This window comes from Heterodontus francisci, chromosome 20 (genome assembly GCF_036365525.1).
Source record: "Heterodontus francisci isolate sHetFra1 chromosome 20, sHetFra1.hap1, whole genome shotgun sequence".
Taxonomy (NCBI): Eukaryota; Metazoa; Chordata; class Chondrichthyes; order Heterodontiformes; family Heterodontidae; genus Heterodontus; species Heterodontus francisci.
In genome coordinates this window covers 44,899,469-44,923,177 of record NC_090390.1, presented here as the reverse complement: position 1 = coordinate 44,923,177, position 23,709 = coordinate 44,899,469, and the positions used below count along the sequence as shown (strand labels likewise).

Sequence of the window (23,709 nt, the reverse complement as noted above, 5' to 3'; positions counted from 1 at the left end):
TAGAATACACATGCTCGCAAAGAGAAAGTGAAACTAAAACAGCTTGCTGCTTCTGTCTCATATATCTTATAACAAACCCCCTGCCAAACCTCACTCCAGTCCTGAGGACATCACAATGACCATGTGGAGAACAGAAAAAGGATGGTGAAAAACCGGAAACATTGCTTTCGGGTATGACATTTTTGGAAGGTTTTTGTTTACTTTCACAGACAGTATTTTAAATTCCTGTGACTGTGTTAGAGAGACACACAAGAAGCTTGTACAGTGTATACATACACACTGATCTCTCCAAAATAACCAATCAAAACAAAAGGATATAATCTCAGATCACTGCAGAGGAATTTCCTCTAAAACGGAATGCAATCCTGGATCGTTTGTCACTACATTGATGATCAATATGGCATTGTCTATGCCCAACCTACCACTTTTTGATGTACATTCAAAGCCATCCCCCGTATTCCCACGTTGGCAAAAGAGACTGTGACGTTGTGAAGGCACGATGGCAGGTTTCGCAATCACAGATGACACAAGAAAAAAGGCCTTGGGAGGTGAAGAATTAGAAGATGTCTTTGAGACAATTATGTCTGAGCAAAATAATTACGACTCAGCAAAAATACACTGACGACCTACTTTATGCCCAAGAAAAACACCATATATGAAACCATTGTCTTCTGATACACTAAGTAAGAAGCAAACACAACAACTAACCAATATGGCATGCAATTGAGGCAACTAGTCCCCAGATGTGATGTTGGTGATGTTGAACATGTCAAACGGGACATCAAAACACAAATAATCGAAGACTGTCTTTCCAGTCAACTATGCTGAAAAGCACATGAGAAAGACAGAAAGCTATCAGAGCTGTTGGATAGCAAGATCATGATCTTTCTGAGTCCAGAGCTCCTAAATTTGAGGCTGCTAACAGTAACTACCACACTCCAAGTTCAACTCCTGTGAACACTATTCATCGCTCATGTGCCAGGAAAACACCTGCAAAGCAACAACAGGCATCTCACAAACAGAGCTGCAACTTATCCAAAGAATGCGTCTGCTGTGGCGGTGCTTACCCACACTGGATAGTGTCGAGCTTCTTGAGTGTTGTTGGAGCTGCACCCATCCAGGCAAGTAGAGAGTATTCCATCACACTCCTGACTTGTGCCTTGTGGACAGGCTTTGCGGAGTCAGGAGATGAGTTACTCACCGCAGGAATCCTAGCCTCTGAGTTTAAAGTAATAACCAATCATAGACCACTAGCAAGCTTGTTCAACAATCCACATAGCAAACCAGCCACTCGAGTAGAGCATTAGATACTCAAATTACAAGATACCAGTTCCATGTTAAGTATCAGCCAAGCCAGCTTAACCCAGTGCACTATCTTTCACGACATCCTTTACCAATAGTCGGTCTGACTAGTCATGAGGAAAAGGTTGCTGAACAACATCTTAACTACGTAAGTATAAGTGTTGTGCCAAAGTCACTAAAACTAGTTGACATCAAAGCAGCAATGAAACAAGATGAGGCTTTGCAATTATGTATTAAGGTTATGGAATCACAAAACTGGAAAGATGTAATCAAGAAAGCATCTACAAATGAAATCGCTCAAATATTATAAGGGCTTCACAATGTTCGAAATGAGCTCACCATTACAACCACATCTGATCTTGTATTATGCAACAACTGTATTGTCATTCCACACTCATCAAAGGAATGTGTTGTCGATATAGCAGATGAAGGAAACCAATGAATAGTCAAGCCCAAACAACTCCTTAGGGAAAAGGTTTGGTTCCCAGGAATTGACCGCATGGTAGAGCACAAAATCAACCAGTGTTTGTCATGTCAAGCAACTACAATGTCAATATTTATGATCCTCTCAAGATGTCCGAACTACTTCCAGGACCATGGATTGAGGTTAGCGTTGATTTCAGAGATTTGCCCACAGGTGAACACTTACCTTTCACTGACGGCTACAGCAGATTCCCAAATGCAGAATTAGTTATGCCAACTTCAATGAAAGCAGTCATCCCAAAGCTTGACCAAATCTTTGCTTTGTTTGGAATCCCTCAAACGGTGATAAGTGACAATGGACCCCTTTCAGCAGTGATGAGTTCAAATTCGACACCTATCTAGGGTTCACTCAACAGAAAATCACACCCATTGGCCAAGAGCTAATGGAGAAGTCGAGAGATTTATGCGAACCTTAAAAAAGTGATACGTACAGCTACAGCTGATGCGTAGTTAAGATGTTGTTCAGCAACCTTTTGGAGCAAGAGCTATATCACTTTCTTCATAATTACAGAGCGACTCCTCACTCGACTACTGGAAAACCTCCAGCTACATTCATCTTTGCACATCCTATGTGCACACATCTTCCTGAGAATACCCCACAGAGGTAATGATCAACATGTACATGAAAGCAATCAAGAACAGAAAGATTGAGTGAAAGTTCATGCAGAACGAAACATGAAATTTAAAGCTACACCATTTAAGCCAAGAGATAAAGTACTTATGAAACATGATGGTCATATTGGAAAGCAAACAACCCTTTATGATATCCAACCATTTGTTGTGACCAACACAAAAGGATCAATGATCACTGCTAAGTGCAGTTCACAAATCACATGAAACGCGTCATTCTTCAAAGCACTGAAAACACCACTCAAGCATTGAATTTGATTCCGACACGGTCCCTTCGGATGAAGAACATGAATCAAATGACTCTACATCAGATGTCAGATGATATCCTACTCGTGAGAGAAAACACCCACCATACTTTATTAACTATGGTATGAAATCATACAGTCATAGAAGAAAGCTATTTATGTTTAAGTTTATTGTTTACAGTTTTGGAAACAAACCATTGGAACATGCTAGTCTCTCATTTACTAAGAAGGGGAGGGATGTGGTGTTGTAGTGTTTTGAAATTGCAAATGCATTGTACATTATGATTAGATTATGATTAGAGATACAGCACTGAAACAGGCCCTTCGGCCCACCGAGTCTGTGCCGAACATCAACCACCCATTTATACTAATCCTACACTAATCCCATATTCCTACCAAACATCCCCACCTGTCCCTATATATTTACCTACCACCTACCTATACTAGTGACAATTTATAATGGCCAATTTACCTATCAACCTGCAAGTCTTTTTGGCTTGTGGGAGGAAACCGGAGCACCCGGAGAAAACCCACGCAGACACAGGGAGTACCCGGAATCGAACCCAGGTTCCTGGAGCTGTGAGGCTGCGGTGCTAACCACTGCGCCGCCCGGTAGCGGTTGCTGTAGAATGCACATGCTAGCAAAGGGAAAGTGAAACTAAAACAGAATAAAAAGGAAGCCTTTATGTTCAGCAGCTTTCTGCTTCTGTCTCAGTCTCTGTCTCTGTCTCACATATCTTATACCAAACCCAGCTAAATGTCACTCCAGTCCTGAGGACATTACAGACTCTAACGTCTCAAGTCTGTACCAATAGATTTGTCATGTTGCCATTTTATACAAACAAATGAACATTGGGGCAGAGCTTGCCCAAAGAACATGAGATTCAGCATTCAACCCAATAACCAAAAGTAGCAGATCACAATGAAGCTGACATTTCCCACCAGCACAGCCTCCCTTTGTCTGACATGGTTCTTCGTGGCATGATGAGTAGAGCTACGCAATGGGTGACTGGGATTTTAACCAGCCCTCTGGAGACAGGCTGGGAGGTGGGAGAGCTGGTAAAATGGTGGCGCAAGGCATTGGGAAGGAAGCCTGATGTCCTCCTGTAGCCATTGGATATTTCAAAAGGTGGGAGTGGAAGCAACTTGGCCATCTGCCCAACATAGGTGGCAGCCAATTAGGGTAATTAACTGGCCGATTCACAGCCATTTTACACCTCATCAGCATCCTAGTGGAGACAGTTATATCAAGGCAGCCTCCCAGTGGCTTCCTAATGGCAGGGGGGGGGCCTTCTTTCCCAGACGTTACATGCACCACAGACACCGCACCCCCCACCCCCAGTGGCTGCCCCCGTGGCTCTGACACTACTGCTGGAGGTTCACCCCTCTGATCGCCAGGGCCTGTCTACCGCGCCCCAACACATTAAGAAAATTTATTTCTGGCCCTTCAAGGGAGCCTCACCATGGAGGGTGCCCTCTCTTTCTCTCTGCATTGGTGGCGCAGCCGAGGCTGCAGAGCCAGCAGCTCCCTGATTAGGCCAGAAGCTCAGAGAGACAGGACCGCTGCCTCTTAATTGGCCGCAGCCAGTAAAATCCCCTCCGCAGTCCCGCCATTCACCTGCGTGGCTTGGGACCCACATTTGGTCCCAGTGGTGGGCGAATGGCATGCTGGTAAAATTCTAGCCGGCGTGTCAAAACATGCACCCGTTTCCTGACTCTCAATAACCTCCACCAAGGTTCCACGCTGCCAGCAGATCATTTCAAAATTTGGACTGTTATAATCCAGTTATTCCATCATTAGAACACAAATATGCACAACGGACATCATTATCAGGAGCCATGAGGCATGACATCATATGTCAGTACCTTATAACATACAATGGGCTGGACTTTATGCTCCTACCGCTGATTTTGGCAGTGACCGTACTTCGTGGAGCCGCTGTTTTATTAAACGTGGCGGCTCATTTAAATGGTCAGGGGGGCTCCCCCCACTCCCCTTATGACGTAGAGGGGGCAGGTGGTCCATCCCCGGCAATCGCATCAGGCACCACTGTGCAGGCACTGGTGCCATTTTTAAAGGGCTTCGAGCCCTGAATTGCCATTTAAAATTTAAAGCGACATTGTTTTTAAAAACAAAATTAAATAACTTGATCCTGACCCTCTCCCACCCCCGCCATAGAATTAAGTTCCTGCCCTCTACCCCCCATCCCCAAAACACTTAGCTGGTGCACCTGACATTCCCCGCCCCCAAAGTTCAACTTTACCCCTTCCTACTATCCCCTAGTCAAATTAAAATACTCTGACACCATTTCCGCACCCCCCCCCCCGACCCCCACCTGCACTGAGAAACTTACCTGCTTCCTCTTCCCCACCATTGTTCCGTCTCTGACCTCCGATGGAGATCCGAAGGTGCGGGAGTGCCGACCACCAGCACCAATATCAGAGCAGGACAGTCGACAGGAGTGGGGAAGTAATTAATTCAATGATTTGTATTTTTTTAAATATGCAGATTTTGCTCCCGTTGCCGAGCGGCGGGGGCAGCCGCCACAAGGCCTCGCCGCCGCCGGCAATATCAGGCTGGGCCTTCCCAGTGTCAAGGCCCATGTTGGGCCTCTGCTGGAGGCATTTTACGTTCTGCACCCCCCGCCACGACCCCTGACATCAGGACGGCTGTAAAATCCAGCCCAATGGCTCAGATTTTGCCGTCAGTGGCGAAGTGACGGTGCTAGGCACTGACCTCAAAGAAATCTCTGCAGCGTGGATTTCACCTTTCCCAATGTTAATTTGATTCTGGCGTCTGCTGTGGAGGATCTCTGAGATCCAGCTACAGAGATGTCATCAAGCAAGCTAAGTAGTCAATCACATTGAAGAATTCTTACAGAAAGCAAACCAGGAAGCAAAAAACATTGATTATTCTTCACTTTTTAATCGTTTTACAGAGAGAAAACTAAAGATAAGAACATATACCTGGGATTAAGGTAGAAACTGAAATTTCAAACTTTTAAGAAAATTATAATTTTTATTATTTTAAAATCCATGGAATTTCTTTCCATCAGAATGAAGAAACTTGATCATCTACAAATGTAAAATTAGCTTTTCAAGGTCACCTCATAGAACAAGGTGTATTTTTCCAAGAGTTTTTACAGTGATGTTATCAGCGTAAAAAGTGGAAATTCACATGATTTCTCAGATTTTTGTCTGCAAGGACTTCAACAGTGCACCCTTTGCAGGAACAGGGAATCACTAACAGCAACTCTGGATTTCCGCTTTTAACCACAGAACCATAGAAAAGTTACAGCACAGAAAGAAGCCACTCAGCCCATCATGTCTGTGCCGGCTGAAATAACTGTGCCAAATGTTTCTGGCAGTATCATAAGGTAATGACGGCAAATGCTGACAGTTTCACCGTCACTACAACTGCAAAATCTGGGCCACTCTAATCCATCGAGTCGTTATCCATTAACACCTCAAGGAGCATCTCAAATTACTGACAACTCCAAAGAGGCCATTATTTTGTTCTGCAATTTCTAAACAGCATGGAAAATATCAATTAATTTCTTACCATTTTCTTTTTATGTAACCGTACCTCCTCTATGTTAAGAGTAATAGCTATTCCGAGCAAGTAGCTGATAGTTGGCATTTAAAATCCAATCTTGCTGCCCAGCCAATGTTTGACCATTGATTCAACTCTCACTTGCTTTCAAGGTTGTATGGCCAAAATTTATCTTCAATCTCCCTTGTCCCACCTCTATATTCTCCTCTATGGACCTTGTGTTGGTACTGTCAAACTAACAAAGAGATATAAATCTCGATTTTGTAAATTGGCATGAGTTTAACTGGAAGCTTTTTAGTGCACCACTTGAGACTCCACAATGTGAAATGGGCTGAACCTGCTGTAAATTTGCAGATAATAAAAACAAGAAATGCTGGAAATACTCAGCAGGTCTGTCAGCATCTGTGGAGAGAGAAACAGTTAACATTTCAGGTTAGTGACCCTTCATTATGGAATGACCCCACAGTTAACAGCAGACAAAAAAGGCAAAATAACAAGAAAATATTTGTGAAATTAGCTTTTAACAGTGTTACGACCAGGTGAGAAAGGTGTCTAGGGTTCCCTCTCAGCTTTCACCTGGTCTTACCGTAACAGGGTTTTATTTCTAAACATACCATGTTTTTAGTTCCCCCTTGGTGAATCCTTGTTCACCGCTTTCCAATTATAAGGCAAAGAAACCAGCAAAAACAGGTTTTCTTAGGTTAAAGAAGAAAGGGTGAAATTTATTAAACTTAAACTCTAATTCAGTTAACGCCTACGGATACACAACACACCCATGCATACGTGATACACACATGCAGATAGAGACAGAAAAGAGAAGAAAAATAAAGTGGAAAAGTTTGAGGCGATCTCTGAAGAGGGTTTTTGTTACAGATCTTCGAGCTCACTGTCGAGTCCTTGATTGTAAGTAGATCTTGCTTTTCGTTGGGGCCCAGTATTCTTTTTAAACCTTGTTCGCTGTCAGAGACAACCCTCTCTTGGGGTTCATGTGTCTTCAGTGGATTTGGGGTTCTATGAGAAAGAGATGGGAGCAGACAGGAGAAGCTGTGGCGAGACTGCCAGGAGAGGTCTTTCCAGTCCAGGAGCAAATAGACACTTTCAGTTCAAACTGTTTGTACAATTTAGAAAAACCCAGGTTGCCAAGCAAGCTAGTCATGTGGCTAGCTGGTCTGACCACGTCTGTTTGTGAATTCTCTGGTCTTAGCCGACCCTGGAATGTCTCTTCTTACACACAATACCTGGTGCTCAAAGTCCATTGTGGGTTAAATTGAGCAGGAATTGGCCCCTTTGTCCTTCCAATCACTAGCTGTTAGTATGCAAAAAATGTTTTTCCAGCCAAGGGCTGGTGACTTTTTAAACAAGTCCTTTCTTCACTTCAGCAACAGTTTGAAATTTAATATCCATATGGTGAAATTAATATGCCTCATTCTTGGCAGATGGGGGTCTAGCATGACAACAGCAACGGTCAGTGTAACACTGATTCTTGTCCTCTAAATTCTCTTCATGGCACCTGGCAACCCTACATAGAAACGAATGAGTACAAGTAGGTGAAAATAATAGAAAAATAGGATGTTTGATATCATCACCGGCTCATTTGTGTTCACCTGCCCAAAACTAGATGCTACCTTGACCAGCAATCTCAATCCTGCTTCCCACTGCCAATCAGCTCTACAAAATCAAGCAGTGGCTACATAAACCTATATGAGTGATATTATCCTCACATCCTCAGCTCAGTGAAAATACATAATTTTCTATGGATGCTTAGATATTCAGAACCATTGTCTTTCTAATAAAGCAACATGTAGGTGATGCAGCTGAAATGTAGGCGTGGCCGGTGCATTAGAAGTAATGGTGTACTAGGAATGGTATATCTAACTAAATTAAAGTGTAAAAAATGTCAATAGCTGATCATTTTCAGATCGTTACTAAGTTAGTACTTGCAGCTTTGTGATGGCTTTCCCTACCCTGTGTATATGTGCATTCATACAGGAAAGATTCTAATCAGATTCAACTATTCTTTTCCATCAATGTTGCTTACATTTAATTATCCCAAATACAATTATACTAGTATGGATGGATGCTTTATGAAATATTCATTCACTTAGTCTTGAAAACATTTGTGAATAACTTGTTAATTAACTACAATTTTGCTTGGCTAAAGATTAGACATTATTTAATGTGGGTTTTTTTTGTAATTTTCAAATAGGGCAGCTACGTCCTGCATGGAATGCTGTTATTTGGAGGCTGACTCATGACCTCAAGCAAAAGGGCACAGTTATAATATTGTTCAACTTGCATAATTACTAGAACTGTAGCTCAAAGCCAATACTGCCACTGAACACAAGAACATGTGCCCCAGTGAATTGTCACCTTATATATTCTATTCTTCCAGCAACAGAACACTTAGATCAAATGGAAGAATGGCCAGTTAATAGCTAACTACAGTTCTGTAGTTGAATGTTGCTTCTGAAGCACCAACATACTACAGTACCTAAGAGACTCATCTTTTCAAGCAACATTACCTTTGAAGTAAACTTACTTCACAAGGCAATGTACAATTTATACATTCTTTCGTCTTCAAAGTTAGAAATAAAGTTCCACAAATCCCCCAAGTTTTAAGGAATTTATTTGCAATTGAGTCATATTCATGCCTGACTGAACAGCTGATAAATGACTAACTGAAAATTTAGAGCATACTTAACTTTGATTTTGCTTCAAAATACCTACAAATAATCTATTTAAAATGAAACAGATGGGCCATTTACTGTGGTATTGCTTTATAAAAAATAAATTATATAACCAAATGAAGAGAAATTGCATATGCGGTTGTGTTTAAAATCGTAGTGGGGATCCTTTGCTGGAAGCCACTTTTTACTAGGATCTATTTAATCTATTTGATCTATTTAAAGAAAATCATAGCAAACAAGCCATAATTTCATCCAAATTACATTAAGTACATTGATGCTTTCCAAAGACTACAAATACAGCTTTCAGTAGATCAATTAAACATGAACAAAGGAATAGGCAGTGGCCAGTAGCACAGCCTTCCATCTAAATAGTCACACTTTTGAGTCCCAGAGCTTAAGTACCACTGCTTGGCGAAATTTTGCTAAATGTTGGCCATGCCACATGAAGCACTTCATGGTGACTGGACATTCTATGGGAAAGAGGTAGGAAGGCTGACGTTGTCAACTTGCCATTCAGAAAGCTCACCTGCTGCTACTGAATGACTGAATACAACTGGTGATACTTGTGAGCAAGTCCGCTACCTTTGTGACTTAAGGGCAATGAGTGAATCTTCTAAATAAAGAACAAACAGGCTTGTATACAATGTCTTCCACAACCTTCTAGCATCCAAAAGTGCTTCATAGCTAATTCATAGTTGATTGAGGCATAAATTTTGGCCAGAACACCAGTAAATCTCCCCTACCCTTTTTCAAATAGCATGATGTGATCTATTACATCCATCTTAGAAAGGAGAAAGGGCCTCAATTTAACATCTCATCCAGATGACACAATCTCCAACAGTCAGTGCTCCACCAATACTGCCCTTGAGTGTCAGCATAGATTATGTGCTCAAGATTCTGGAGTGGAGCTTGAACTGACAATCTTCTGGTTCAGAGGTGAGAGTGCTGCCACTGAGCACAATCAAAAATACAATTAACGATACATTTATGAGAAAAAATACACTAACAAAAATGGTTTCCCTGGACATAGGAACCAAAAATGCAACAACATAATATAAGAAATAGCAGCCAGAGTAGACTATTCAGCCCCTCAAGCCTGCTCCACCATTCAATACAATCATGGCCAATCTTCTACCCCAGCTCCACTTTCCTGTCTGCACCCTTGATTCCCTGGTAGATCAAAAATCCATCGATCTCCGTCTTGATATACTCAACAATAGACCATCCACAACCCTCTGGGGTGGACAATTCCAAAGATTCACAACACTCGGTGGAAAAAAATTCTCCTCATCTCAGTCCTAAGTGATCAACCCTTTATCCTTAAGTTGTGCTCCTGTGTTCTATATTCCCCAACCAGGGAAACAACCTCTCCCTGTCTACCCGGTCAAGCCCCTTCAGAATCTTGCATGTTTCAATGAGATCATCTCTCATTCCTCTAAACTCCAGAGATTATAGGTCCAATTTACTCAGCCTCTCATCATAGGAGAACCCTCTCATCCCAGGACCTGATCTAGGAAACATTGCTGTACTGCCTCCAAGGCAAGTATATCCATCCTTATATATGGAGACCAAAACCGCACACCAGTTCTCCAGGTGTGGTCTCACCAAAACCCTAAACAATTGTAGCAAGACTTCCTTATTCTCTAATCCTTCTGCAAGAAAGGCCAACATGCCATTTGTCTTCCTAATTGCTTGCTGTATCTGCATGCTAACTTTCTAAGTTCCTTGTATGAGTACGCCCCAAGTCTCTCTGATCAATATTTAAAGTTACACACCTTTTAAAAAAAATTCTGCTTTTCTATTCTTACTACTTAAAAGTGAATAACCTCTCACTTCCCCACATTATACTCCATATGCCACCTTATTGCCCATTCACTTAACCTGTCTATATCTCTTTGCAGTTGCTTTGCGCCCTCCTCACAGCTAGCATTCCCACCTAACTTTGTATCATCAGCAAACTCAGATACATTACTCTCGGTCTCTTTGTCTAAATCATTAATATAGATTGTAAATAGCTGAGGTCCCAGCACTGATCCTTGTGGCACTCCACGAGTTACAGCCTGCCAAATTGAAAACGCCCTGTCTATCCCGACTCTCTGCTTCCAGTCCATTAACCAATCCTATATCTGTGCTAATCTATTACCTCCAACTCCATGAGCTCTTCGCTTGCATATTAATGTTTCTGTTGCAACTTATTGAGTGCCTTTTGGAAATCCAAGGATATCAGATCTACTGGTTCCTCTTTATCCACCCTCCTACTTACATCCTCAAGAAACTCTAATAAATTTGTCAAATAGGATTTCCCTTTTGTAAAACCATGTCGACTTTGTCTGATCATACTATAATTTTCTAAGTGCATTGTTAAGATTTCTTTAATAATAGATTCCAGAATTTTCCTGATGACCGACATCAGGCTAAATGGCCTGTAGTTCCCTGTTTTCTCTCTCCCTCCCTTCCTGAATAGTGGCGTTACATTTTCTAACTTCCAATCCCCTGGAACCATACTAGAATTTAGGGAATTTTGGAAATTCATAACCAATGCATCCACCATCTCTGTAGCTGCCTCTTTAAGAACCCTTAGATGTAGCCCATCAAGTCCTGGGGATTGTCGACTTTTAGTCCCTGAAGTTTCTCCAATACTTTTTCTCTGCTCATATTAATTACCTTAAGTTCCTCACTCCTATTAGCCCTTGGCTACCCTCTATTTCTGGTATGTAATTTGTGTTTTCTACTGTGAAGACAGACACACGATATTTGTTCAACGTTTCTGCCATTTCCTCATTCCCCACGATAATTTCTCCTGTCTCTGCCACTGAGGGACCAATGTCTACTTTATCTACTCTCCTTTTTATATCCTTGTAAAAGCGCTTACAATCTATTTTTATATTCTTGGATAATTGACTCTCTTATTCTAGATTTTTCCCTTTTTAATCAACGTTTTGGACTCCATTTGCTAGTTTGTAAAACATTCCCAATCCGCAGGCTTAATATTCTTTGCAATATTATAAGCCTCTTCTTCTAATTTAATACTATCCTTAACTTCCTAGTAAGCCACAGATGGTTCTTTCTTGCTGAGATTCTGTTTTTTCATGGAATGCATTTCTGTTGAACATTTGAACTGTTTCTTTAAATATTTCCCACTACCTTTTGCCATACTTTTTAGTCTATTACCCAATCAACCTTGGTCAGTTCTCCCCTCATACCTATGCAATTGGTTTTGTTTAAGTTTAAGGTTTTGTTTGGGACTGGAGTATGTTGTTTTCAAACTTCATATGGAATTCAATTGTATTATGATCTCTTTTTCCCAGCCCATCTTTTACTGAGATTACAAATTAAACCTGCCTCATTGCACAATACTAGATCTAAAATAGCTTAATCCCTAGTTGGTTCCACTACATATTGTTCCAGGAAACTATCACAAATGCATTCTACAAACTCTTCTTCCATTGCCAATTTGATTGGTCCAATGTAAATAAAGATTAAAGTTCCCCACAATTATTATATTGCCTTTGTTACAAGCTCCAACTATATCTTGCATAATGTTCTGTCCAACCGTATAACTTCAATTATGGGGCCTATAAACTACTTCCATCAACATTTTCTGATCCTTGTTTTTCCTGATCTCTATTCATACTGATTCTACTTCCTGATCTTTTGAGCCAAAATCCTTTGTCACTAATGTACTTATGTCATCCTTTACTATGAGCGCTACTCCTTTTCTGTTCTGTCTTTTCAAAATGTTGTGTACCCTGGAATATTTACTTCCCAATCTTGGTCACTTGGTAACCATATCTCTGGAATGGCAATCAGATCTAAACCATTTATCTCTATTTGTGTCACAAATTCATCATGCATTCAGATAAAGAGCTTTTCATTGTTTTTTACTACTATTCTTTGCATAAACCTTATTAGCTGATGCACTATTACGGTTAAACATCTATCCCTTTCTGTCGCACTCTCCTTGTCGCTATACTGCTCTAGGGTGTAGAAGGGTGGGTTAGTAAATTTGCGGATGACACGAAGGTCGGTGGAGTTGTGGATAGTGTCGAAGGGTGTTGTAGGGTACAGAGGGACATAGATAGGCTGCAGAGCTGGGCTGAGAGATGGCAAATGGAGTTTAATGCGGAGAAGTGTGAGGTGATTCACTTTGGAAGGAGTAACAGCAATGCAGAGTAGTGGGCTAATGGGAAGATTCTTGGTAGTGTAGATGAGCAGAGAGATCTTGGTATCCAGGTACATAAATCCCTGAAAGTTGCTACCCAGGTTAATAGGGCTGTTAAGAAGGCATATGGTGTGTTAGCCTTTATTAGTAGGGGGATCGAGTTTCGGAGCCACGGGGTCATGATGCAGCTGTACAAAACTCTGGTGAGGCCGCACCTGGAGTATTGCGTGCAGTTCTGGTCACCGCATTATAGGAAGGATGTCGAAGCTTTGGAAAGGGTGCAGAGGAGATTTACTAGGATGTTGCCTGGTATGGAGGGAAGGTCTTACGAGGAAAGGCTGAGGGACTTGGGGTTGTTTTCGTTAGAGAGAAGGAGGAGGAGAGGTGACTTAATAGAGACATACAAGATAATCAGAGGGTTAGATAGGGTGGATAGTGAGAGTCTTTTTCCTCGGATGAGGATGGCAAACACGAGGGGGCATAGCTTTAAGTTGAGGGGTGAAAGATATAGGACAGATGTCAGAGGTAGTTTCTTTACGCAGAGAGTAGTAGGGGCGTGGAACGCCCTGCCTGCAACAGTAGTAGACTCGCCAACTTTAAGGGCATTTAAGTGGTCATTGGATAGACATATGGATGTAAATGGAATAGTGTAGGTCAGATGATCGGCGCAACATCGAGGGCCGAAGGGCCTGTACTGCGCTGTAATATTCTAATTCTAATTCCCTCGACTTTTCTCATTAGATTTCGAAATCTCCCTTCACCTGACCCTTCCTCATGCCTCTTTTAATTTAAACTCCTATCCACAGCCCTAGTCACACGATTCACCAGGATACGGATCCCAGTCCGGTTTAAGTGAAGCCCATCCCAACGGAACAGCTCCCTCTTTACCCAATACTGATGCAAGTGCCTCCTTTTTCCCTCACCACTCTTTGAGCAATGCGTTTACTTCTCTAATCTTGCTTGACTCTATGTCAATTTGCGCGTGGCTCAGGCAACAAAGTAGAGATTATGACCTTTGAGGTCTGCGTTTTAATTTGGACCGTAACTCCTCAAACTCGCTCAGCAGAACATCATTCCTAGTTGGTTTCTAAGTGGACCACAACAACTGGATGCTCCCCCTCCCACTCCAAGATTGTCTCCAGCTGCAAGGATATGTCTGTAACCCTGGCACCACTCAGGCAACACTACCTTTGGAACTCCCAGTCACAGCTGCACAGAACAGTATCTATTCCCTATTACTCCCCCCACTTGAATGTCTTCCTGCACCATGGTGCTATGGTCAGTTTGCACATCCACCCCACTGTCCTTGTTGTCATCTACACAGGTAGAAAATACCTCAAATCTGTTGATCAAAGTCAAGGGCAGAGGCTCCTCCATCCCTACATCCTGGATCCCCAGACCTGCCTGATTTGCAGTCACACTTTTCTGTCCCTGACCACTGACCAACTCTAAAGCTTTTCTTCACCTAGGGTTGTGACTGCCTCCTGAATAAAGTGTTCAGGTAACTCTTCCCCTTCCCTGATGCCCCGCAATATCTGCAGCTTGGTCTGCAGCTCAACAACTCTGAGCCAAGGTTGGCCAAGCTGCAGACACATGGGATCACAATGCTTTCCACAAAGTCTCACATTTTGCAGTCATGTCACACCACCAGTCCAGCCATGTCTGAACTTTAATAAATTAGTAACTAGTTATGTAATAGCAAGTTAGTCTCCTACCTTGGAGACGAAAGAACACTCACCAGCTAATGGAGGCAAAACAAAAAGAATTAAAAAAAAAGGAGCACCTGGTTCCCCCTCTGCACCAAATTCCCACTTGCACCAAATTCCCGACTTCAGCACTCAGTTTACGAAGCACTCTGTGTCGCATTAAGTTTACTGTTCCTCAGCTTTTGTGCCATCTGCACCCTAAATGTTCGACCTCATCCAGTAACATGGTACACCCCAATTTACACCATCATGTAATTAGATATTGCAAAATACAGAAATACTCCTGAACAAAAGATGCTCAGACCACTTACGGGAGTGGCTAGCGGTGCTGTGCCTTAAAGAATTATCAGGCCAGACCTGAAATGTGTAACAGCTCTGTAGAGCCAAAGTCGAACCAAGTATGGAAAGTCCTACCAACCCTTTTATGAGAATTCCCATTCTTGAATCAGAATCGATTTATACCAAAAAGAATCAAACTGAGATTTGGACATTTGTAATTGATTCGTCATTTTATACAAGAGGTGATCAAGCCAAGCTTTCACAACAGAATTGTTTACTTAGGCGTATCCTCAGGATAACACATTTGCCAGCTAACTGTCCAATTCTGTCCATGATCTGTCTGCAATGATTTAATTGTTGATGATCTATTGGCAAATAAGAGTTAAACACTGTATGGTGTGCTATCACAGGCTACGAAGTCATTACTTTTTATGACATTCACCGTGCAGCTACTAAACTGGGAGTAAAATTGGGCCAGTTCCTTAGAGAGCCTCGAAGTAGGGGTAGGAGGATAAACATTCATATATTATGACCCACATTTTGCATCTCCTTGGGAAGTCCTATTTAATCCAACTTCTCTCCAAAAAGGCCACAGAAGTTCAGCTTTCTGATGTCATCCACACAACAATGTTTTCATACTTCGTGCTGACCATCAAGAGTGATGCTTCATCTTGGGTACATGAGATTGAGAAATTGGTTGATATGCTTTGATTAAATTGTCAGCCAGATGGAGCGGTTGCTGTAACATTTCTGACACTACAACAGTGACTACACTTTAAAGAGTAGTTATTGGTTATAAAGTACTTTGGGATGTCCTAAAGTCATGAAAAGGGCAATATAAATCTAACTGTTTCTTTGCTTTAACTGAGGATAGTTTCAACGTGCATTTATATGCCAATATTAGCTTTCTGTGAAGAAATGTCCACTTCACAATCACTAAGTTAGCATTATAAGTCAGAGGTTGGGGCCTAAGCTGACTCTGGGGAGAAGGGAGGCTAGATTTCTTGGAGGACTCAGCATCACACAACTGGGGTTTGACATCTCACTGAGTGGATCTCAGTGGAATTAAGCTCAAAATGTCTCTTGACCCGCCGTGGTGAATTTATTGAAATTTCTAGAGTACAGATGCTGCTGTCCATGCACTTGAAACATTTAAATTTCAACCACTAGGCGTGGAATTCAGCATATGTGCAGAGCTTTTTCCCAAGGCAGAACAAATTGCATTTCCAACCTCGAGGCTGGTAGCTGCAGCATAAATGCAGCACTACACTCATTGTAGGTTTCAAGAATTGTCAGATAATCAATTATAGGAATATGATTTAGCTTAGTTTAGTTTAGAGATACAGCACTAAAACAGGCCCTTCGGCCCACCGAGTCTGTGCCGACCATCAACCACCCATTTATACTAATCCTACACTAATCCCATATTCCTACCACATCCACACCTGTCCCTATATTTCTCTACCACCTACCTATACTAGGGGCAATTTATAATGTCCAATTTACCTGTCAACCTGCAAGTCTTTTGGCATGTGGGAGGAAACCGGAGCACCCGGAGGAAACCCACGCAGACACAGGGAGAACTTGCAAACTCCACACAGGCAGTACCCAGAATTGAACCCGGGTCGCTGGAGCTGTGAGGCTGCAGTGCTAACCACTGCACCACTGTGCCGCCCACTATATGAAATGGGGACATTTTCCACCTGCTCTCCCAGCGGACAGCATCATCCACTGGAAACACATACCGGAAAAATCAAATAGGTGGCTGTGCCTGGGGAATTCTCCAATCAACACTCTCAGCAGGCAAGGCTCTATCCCAAGAATGTTTACCCTATTTTACTATTGCTGGAGTTTTTGAATTTCCTTGAGGTTAGACATACCTTAATATCTTTCTTACTCAGATGGTTTGCAGTTGAGATAGTTACGAAGGACAGTGGCTGGTTCTATATAGAGAGGTATGAGGAACCAATTTCTTGGCTATGAGGCCGTATATTTGAGGAACAGGGTTTTGAAGTGATAATTAAACTTTTTCACATTGCTGAGAGACTGACTTCTCATACTTCAATATAAACTTTTCCTGAGCTTTATTTGGCTGATTGGGTTCTGCACTAGGACAGAACTAATAGTGACCTAAATTTTGTAAGATGTTTCAACACATTTAGTTGAGCAGATGGACTTTGTACGCTAAACAATTTCAATATAGATGAGCGTATGGGAATGAACGTTAGGACAGAAATCTCTTGTATATAATGAAAGAACATTCATTTGTATATGAGGGAGAAGATTTGGATGTGATTATTTATCATTTACTGTATGTTTGTATTCAATATAACATCTACGTTAATACTGCGGTAGATTCCCCAGTATGCACAATTAATACTGCTGTACAGCCTCTCCAATACGCACAATTAATACTGCGGTACAGACTCCACAGCATGCACAGTTAAACTGTAGTACAGACTCTCCAATAGACACAGTTAATACTGAGGTACAGACTCCCCAGTATGCACAGGTAACATTGTCAGTCAATTCCTTTCAGAAAGTGGTTTAGATAAATAATGGTTAAGAGCACAAACTAAAGGTACCAAAGTTCTTGCTCCTTCTGGACTTGACCTCAAAAAGGTGGTTGGACTGCATGGCAATGATCATGGAATCAAGAGGTGGAGAGATAATAGTTCAATGTCATCAATGTACATATGGAAACTGACCCCACGTTGTGAAGGAGGTTGCCACTGATAAGAATGGGCAAAACCCGGCCAAGGACAAGAACATCGGCATGTCAATGTGATCAAGGTCAGACTTTGAAAGCCTCCAGATAGCTGTCCAAAAATAGACTAGTAGCTTGGCCTCCAAATGGGACTTCATTTTTAAAAGATAAATCTAGGTAGTGTCAAATTAAACAAAAATCAATTTTGCAATAATCACTGTTGCTAATTATTTTCATTGGACACAATACTCTAGCTTGGGTTGAACAAGTGTTTCATATAGATTTAGCACAATTTCCTTGTTTTTGTACTTGATTCCTCTTTTTATAAAGGCATGTGCTTTATTAGCTGATTTGTTAACCTGCCCCCACCACCTTCTAAGATTTGTGCACAAGTACCTCCAGATCTCTCTCTTCTTGCAACCCTTTTAAAATTGCACCATTGAGCATGTACCATCACTCCTCATTCTTCCTACCAAATGTATCACCTCAAACTTCTCTGTTAAATTTCATTTGCCATGTCTCCACCCATTCCACCAGTCTGTCTATGTCTTCTTGAAGTCTATCATTATCTTCCTCACTGTTTACTACACTTCCAAGTTTCATGTCATCTGTAAACTTCGAAATTGCATCCTGTATTTATTGTATATCAAAAGAGCAGTGTTCCTAGTACTGAACCCTGAGAAATGCCACTGAAAACCTCCCTACAGTCCGAAAAACAGCCATTCACCACAACTCTTCGTTCTATCCCTTAGCCACTTTTGTATCCATGCTGCTACTGTCCCTTATATCCCACGGGCTTCAGTTTTGCTAACAAGCCTAATAGGTGAAACTTTATCAAATACCTCTTGAAAATCAACTGCACTGCCCTCATCCAACTTTTCTGTAACTTCATCAAAAATTCAGTTCAAGTTAGTCAAACACAATTCGCCCTGAATAAATCCATGCTGGCTCTCCTTTATTAGTCCATGCTTGTCCAAGTGACTGTTAATTTCCTCCCGGGTTATTAAATCTTAAAGCTTCCCCATCACCAATGCTAAACTGACTGGCCTGTAAATGCCAGGTTTAACCTTCCCCTCTTTTTGAACAAGGGCGGAACACTTGCAATTCTCCAGTGCTTTGGCATCACCCCATATCGAAGCAGGATTGGAGGACTGTGGCCAACAGCACGCAATGAATACCCTTACTTCCATCAGCAGCCTAGGATGCTTCCCATCTGGGCTGGTGGATTTATCTACCGGAATTATTGTCAACCGTTCTACTACCTCCTCTTTATCTACTTTTATCTCATCCAGTATCCAGGCATTCTCCTTTTCCTGCAGCTTTGGCAAAGTCCTTTTCTTTGGCAAACACAGATACAAAGTATTCATTTAGTACCTTAGGGCGGTATTTTATTTCGGCGATGGGGGTCTTGGCCACCGGTTAAAGAGCTGGCAAGAGTCACCCCTTGCCTCTTTTCAGGAAGGCCTGCTACATCACGTGCCAGGCAGACACTTAACTGGGCAGCAGCGGGCCTTTCCTGGAATCATGGACCCCGGTGATGGAAGTCCCGCCCACTGAGAGCTGCCAGCCAGAGGCCAGCAGCTCTTTTACTGAGCAGCACCATCGCGGAGGTGGGGGCTGCTGCCAGTAGATCACCCACCCAAGGCCTAGGATCGTCAACGGACCCAGGCCATAGGTGAATCATGGCAGGAGGATTTTCGTGGGGTGGTGGTCGCGGGAGAAGGGTTGTAGAGGGGTCAGCAACCAATGCCGGGTCCCTCGATCAGGCACTAAGTGCCTTTGAACGAGGGGCCCCCACACGCCCTTGCTTGTCGTGTTCCCTGTGTGGCAACAGGCCTGCCCTCCGTTAGGCTAATACAGGTGACGGGATGAGGTCCCGTCACCAGTGGGGGTGGAGGTGGGAAGGTGGTGCCGTCCCCACCCGCCACCATCCCACCTGATCAAATGCTCTCCCCACCTTCAAGCTCGCCACGGGGGACGAGCATAAAATTCAGCCCTTAGCTATGCTTTCACCATTAGTCTCCATTTTGGTTCTTAATTGGCCTGTCCACTCCTCTGACAATCGTTTTACTGTTAACATGCCTGTAGAAGACCTTTGGATACCCTTTTCTGTTAGCCGCCAAACTATTCTCTTGCTGTCTATTTGCCTTTCTTATTGCCTTTTCACTTGTCCTCTGTACTTGAGCTCTGTCTTTGGTTGCCCTCCCTTTCCCCCATTATGGGACTTTACCTAGACTGCACCTAAGACATCTTTTTAAAGGCTGCCCATTCCTCTATTACATTTCTGCCTGCCAGTCTTTGACTCCAATTTACCCAGGCCAGATCCCTCCTCAATTTGATGAAATTAGCCCTTCATAAATTCAGCATTTATATTCTAGATTGCTACTTGTCCTCCTTCATAACCTTGCAATACTGTGATCAGTATTCCTAAAGTGCTCCAACTGTGACACACTCCACTTGACTCACATTCCCCAGAATCAGATGCAGCAATGCCTCCTTCCCCATTGGGCAGGAAATATACTGATAAAGAAAATTCTCCTGAATACACTTTAGAAATTCCTCCCCTTCTCTGTCCATGACACAATCACTGCCTATGGGCCATTAAAGTCCCCCATCATCACTACTCTATGTTTCTTGCACCTCTTAGTAATTTCTTTACAAATCAGTTCCTCTCTCTCCTTCCCACAATTTGGTGGCCTATAAAATACACTAAGTAGTGTAATAGCTTATTTAGTGTTTCTCAACTCTAACCAAATAGATTTTTTCTTTGACCCCTCAAGGACATTCTCTCTTTCTAGCACGGGAATATTTTCCTTAATTAAAACTGTTTCCCCTCCCATTTTTCCTTGCCTATCTTTCTTGAGTACCTTTACCCAGGAATACGAAGCATCCGATCCTCCTGTTTATTGAACCAGGACACAGTTATTGCTAATTACATCATATTCCTAAACAGCTGTTTGCACCTACAGCTCACAAAACTTTTAACCACACTTTGTGCATTTACACAAACACACAGACTCCAAACCAACTTCTTTTAAAAATCTGTTCTTTCTAGGGTATGAATTGTTAAGTTCTGGTTCCATACATCTTGGCAACAGTATGAGACTTCCATTTCTAAAAATATCCACCTTATTTTCGACAAAGCAGAATAGATCATTCCAGCACTTCTTAAATAAGTTTTAAATAGATATTTGAATAGGACTGCACTAACCATCAAATGTCACAAACAGGAGTATGAATCCAGCAGCAAGTCTAGTTCCACTGGTACTGCATATTTTAGATGGTAATTATCTAAACCCATAACACCATTGGCTTCAGGCAATCGATTTCTGAAGCACCAGCTGACAACATCACTGAGCTAACTGCATAAATCAAACCAAAGCACATCTAATTAATGGGGCCCAAAAGTCCTTTCTTTAACACAAGACAGGAAAATGATTCTTTTTCTCCTATTTAATGGACCGTTTAAAATATAATTGCAGGAACATGGAAACCAGAGATTTTGGATTAGTCAATTTCATCGGAGGGTCACCAATCATGGGACAAACCAGGCATCCACTTCAATCTTCTCCGACACATTTCAGGTTAGCACTCCTTCCCATTGCTTGTATCTGCATGTTGCTGCTCCAATTTACAATCACACTCCTTCACCCCTTCACTCACCCATCAGCTCCCAGCTTGCACTGCCACTCGCTCATCCATCACCTCCTAATTCACACTGCCACTCTCACCCATCAGCTCCCAGTTTGCACTGCCACTCTCACCCATCACCTCCCAGTTTGCACTGCCACTCGCTCATCCATCACCTCCCAGTTGGTACTGCCACTCGCTCATCCATCACCTCCTAATTCACACTGCCACTCTCACCCATCACCTCCCAGTTTGCACTGCCACTCTCACCCATCATCTCCCAGTTTGCACTGCCAAATTCACCCATCATCTCCCAGTTTGCACTGCCACTCTCACCCATCAGCTCCCAGTTTGCACTGCCACTCTCACCCATCAGCTCCCAGTTTGCACTGCCACTCTCACCCATCAGCTCCCAGTTTGCACTGCCACTCTCACCCATCAGCTCCCAGTTTGCACTGCCACTCTCACCCATCACCTCCCAGTTTGCACTGCCACTCTCACCCATCACCTCCCAGTTTGCACTGCCACTCTCACCCATCACCTCCCAGTTTGCACTGCCACTCTCACCCATCAGCTCCCAGTTTACACTGCCAGTCTCACCCATCACCTCCCAGTTTGCACTGCCACTCTCACCCATCATCTCCCAGTTTGCACTGCCACTCTCACCCATCTCCCAGTTTGCACTGCCACTCTCACCCATCATCTCCCAGTTTGCACTGCCACTCTCACCCATCATCTCCCAGTTTGCACTGCCACTCTCACCCATCAGCTCCCAGTTCACACTGCCACTCTCACCCATCAGCTCCCAGTTCACACTGCCACTCTCACCCATCACCTCCCCACTGCCACTCTCACCCATCACCTCCCAGTTCGCACTGACACACTCTCACCCATTGTCTCCCAGTTTGCACTGCCACTCTCACCCATCACCTCCCAGTTTGCACTGCCACTCTCACCCATCAGCTCCCAGTTTGCACTGCCACTCTCACCCATCATCTCCCGGTTTGTACTGCCACTCTCACCCATCACCTCCCAGTTTGCACTGCCACTCTCACCCATCATCTCCCAGTTTGTACTGCCACTCTCACCCATCACCTCCCAGTTTGCACTGCCACTCTCACCCATCAGCTCCCAGTTTGCACTGCCACTCTCACCCATCAGCTCCCAGTTCGCACTGCCACTCTCACCCATCACCTCCCCACTGCCACTCTCACCCATCACCTCCCCACTGCCACTCTCACCCATCACCTCCCAGTTTGTACTGCCACTCTCACCCATCACCTCCCAGTTTGCACTGCCACTCTCACTCATCAGCTCCCAGTTTGCACTGCCACTCTCACCCATCAGCTCCCAGTTTGCACTGCCACTCTCATCCATCATCTCCCAGTTTGTACTGCCACTCTCACCCATCACCTCCCAGTTTGCACTGCCACTCTCACCCCATCAGCTCCCAGTTTGCACTGCCACTCTCACCCCATCAGCTCCCAGTTCACACTGCCACTCTCACCCATCACCTCCCCACTGCCACTCTCACCCATCACCTCCCCACTGCCACTCTCACCCATCACCTCCCAGTTCGCACTGACACACTCTCACCCATTGTCTCCCAGTTTGCACTACCACTCTCTCACCCATCACCTCCCAGCTTGAAGTGCCACTCTCACCCATCACCTCCCAGTTCACACTGCCACTCTCTCACCCATCACCTCCCAGTTTGTACTGCCACTCTCTCACCCATCACCTCCCAGTTCACACTGCCACTCTCACCCATCACCTCCCAGTTCACACTGCCACTCACTCCCTTGCCCAGATCACACTGCCACTCTCACCCCCTTTCCCAGTTCAAGCTGCCATTCTCCCCCCTCCTCCCATTCACATTGCTCTCACCTCCCCCCCCAGTTCACACTAGAACACTTTCTGCTCCATCCCTGCAGTTCGCATCAGCACTCTGACCCCACACTGGTACTTTTTCATTCCACCCCCTTCAGGTGACAACAGCATTCTAAACCCCACCCTCTCCCAAGCACCCCCGCCCACCAAGATTCAAACCAGGAAACTTTCCCCAACCCGCTCATTATACTGGGGGCTGGATTTTGTGGAGGAGGCAGGGCTCCTAGCGCTGGGCCGAAAATGCGGGGTGAATCCCATCTCGGCCTTTTTGCGCCCCCACCCCCTCCCTGGAGTGATCCTCTGGTCCTTTTACATCTAAGTTTCACAAGCTGGGATCCCTGTCCCTTTAAGAACAGGGATCCTGCCTTCAAGAGCTGCCAGCCAATCAGAGGGCCGGCAGCTCAGCAGTATCGCAGCGCCACCAGGAGCGATAGC

The 23,709-nt window shown here is 43.6% G+C and overlaps 1 protein-coding gene across 6 annotated transcripts in view; it reads right to left on the bottom strand.

The window, feature by feature from the left end:
• The window catches only part of LOC137380605 (serine/threonine-protein kinase 32C), a 389,529-nt gene that overhangs the window by 278,811 nt on the left and 87,009 nt on the right, over positions 1-23,709 (bottom strand). The window contains exon 1 of one of the 6 annotated variants that reach the window (XM_068052689.1): positions 20,966-20,985. The exons of the other annotated variants lie outside the window; for them this stretch is intronic. The gene's annotated coding sequence lies outside the window, so the exon portion shown is untranslated. Of the gene's footprint in view, positions 1-20,965; positions 20,986-23,709 lie in introns of those variants that run through there. 6 annotated transcript variants of the gene reach the window in all.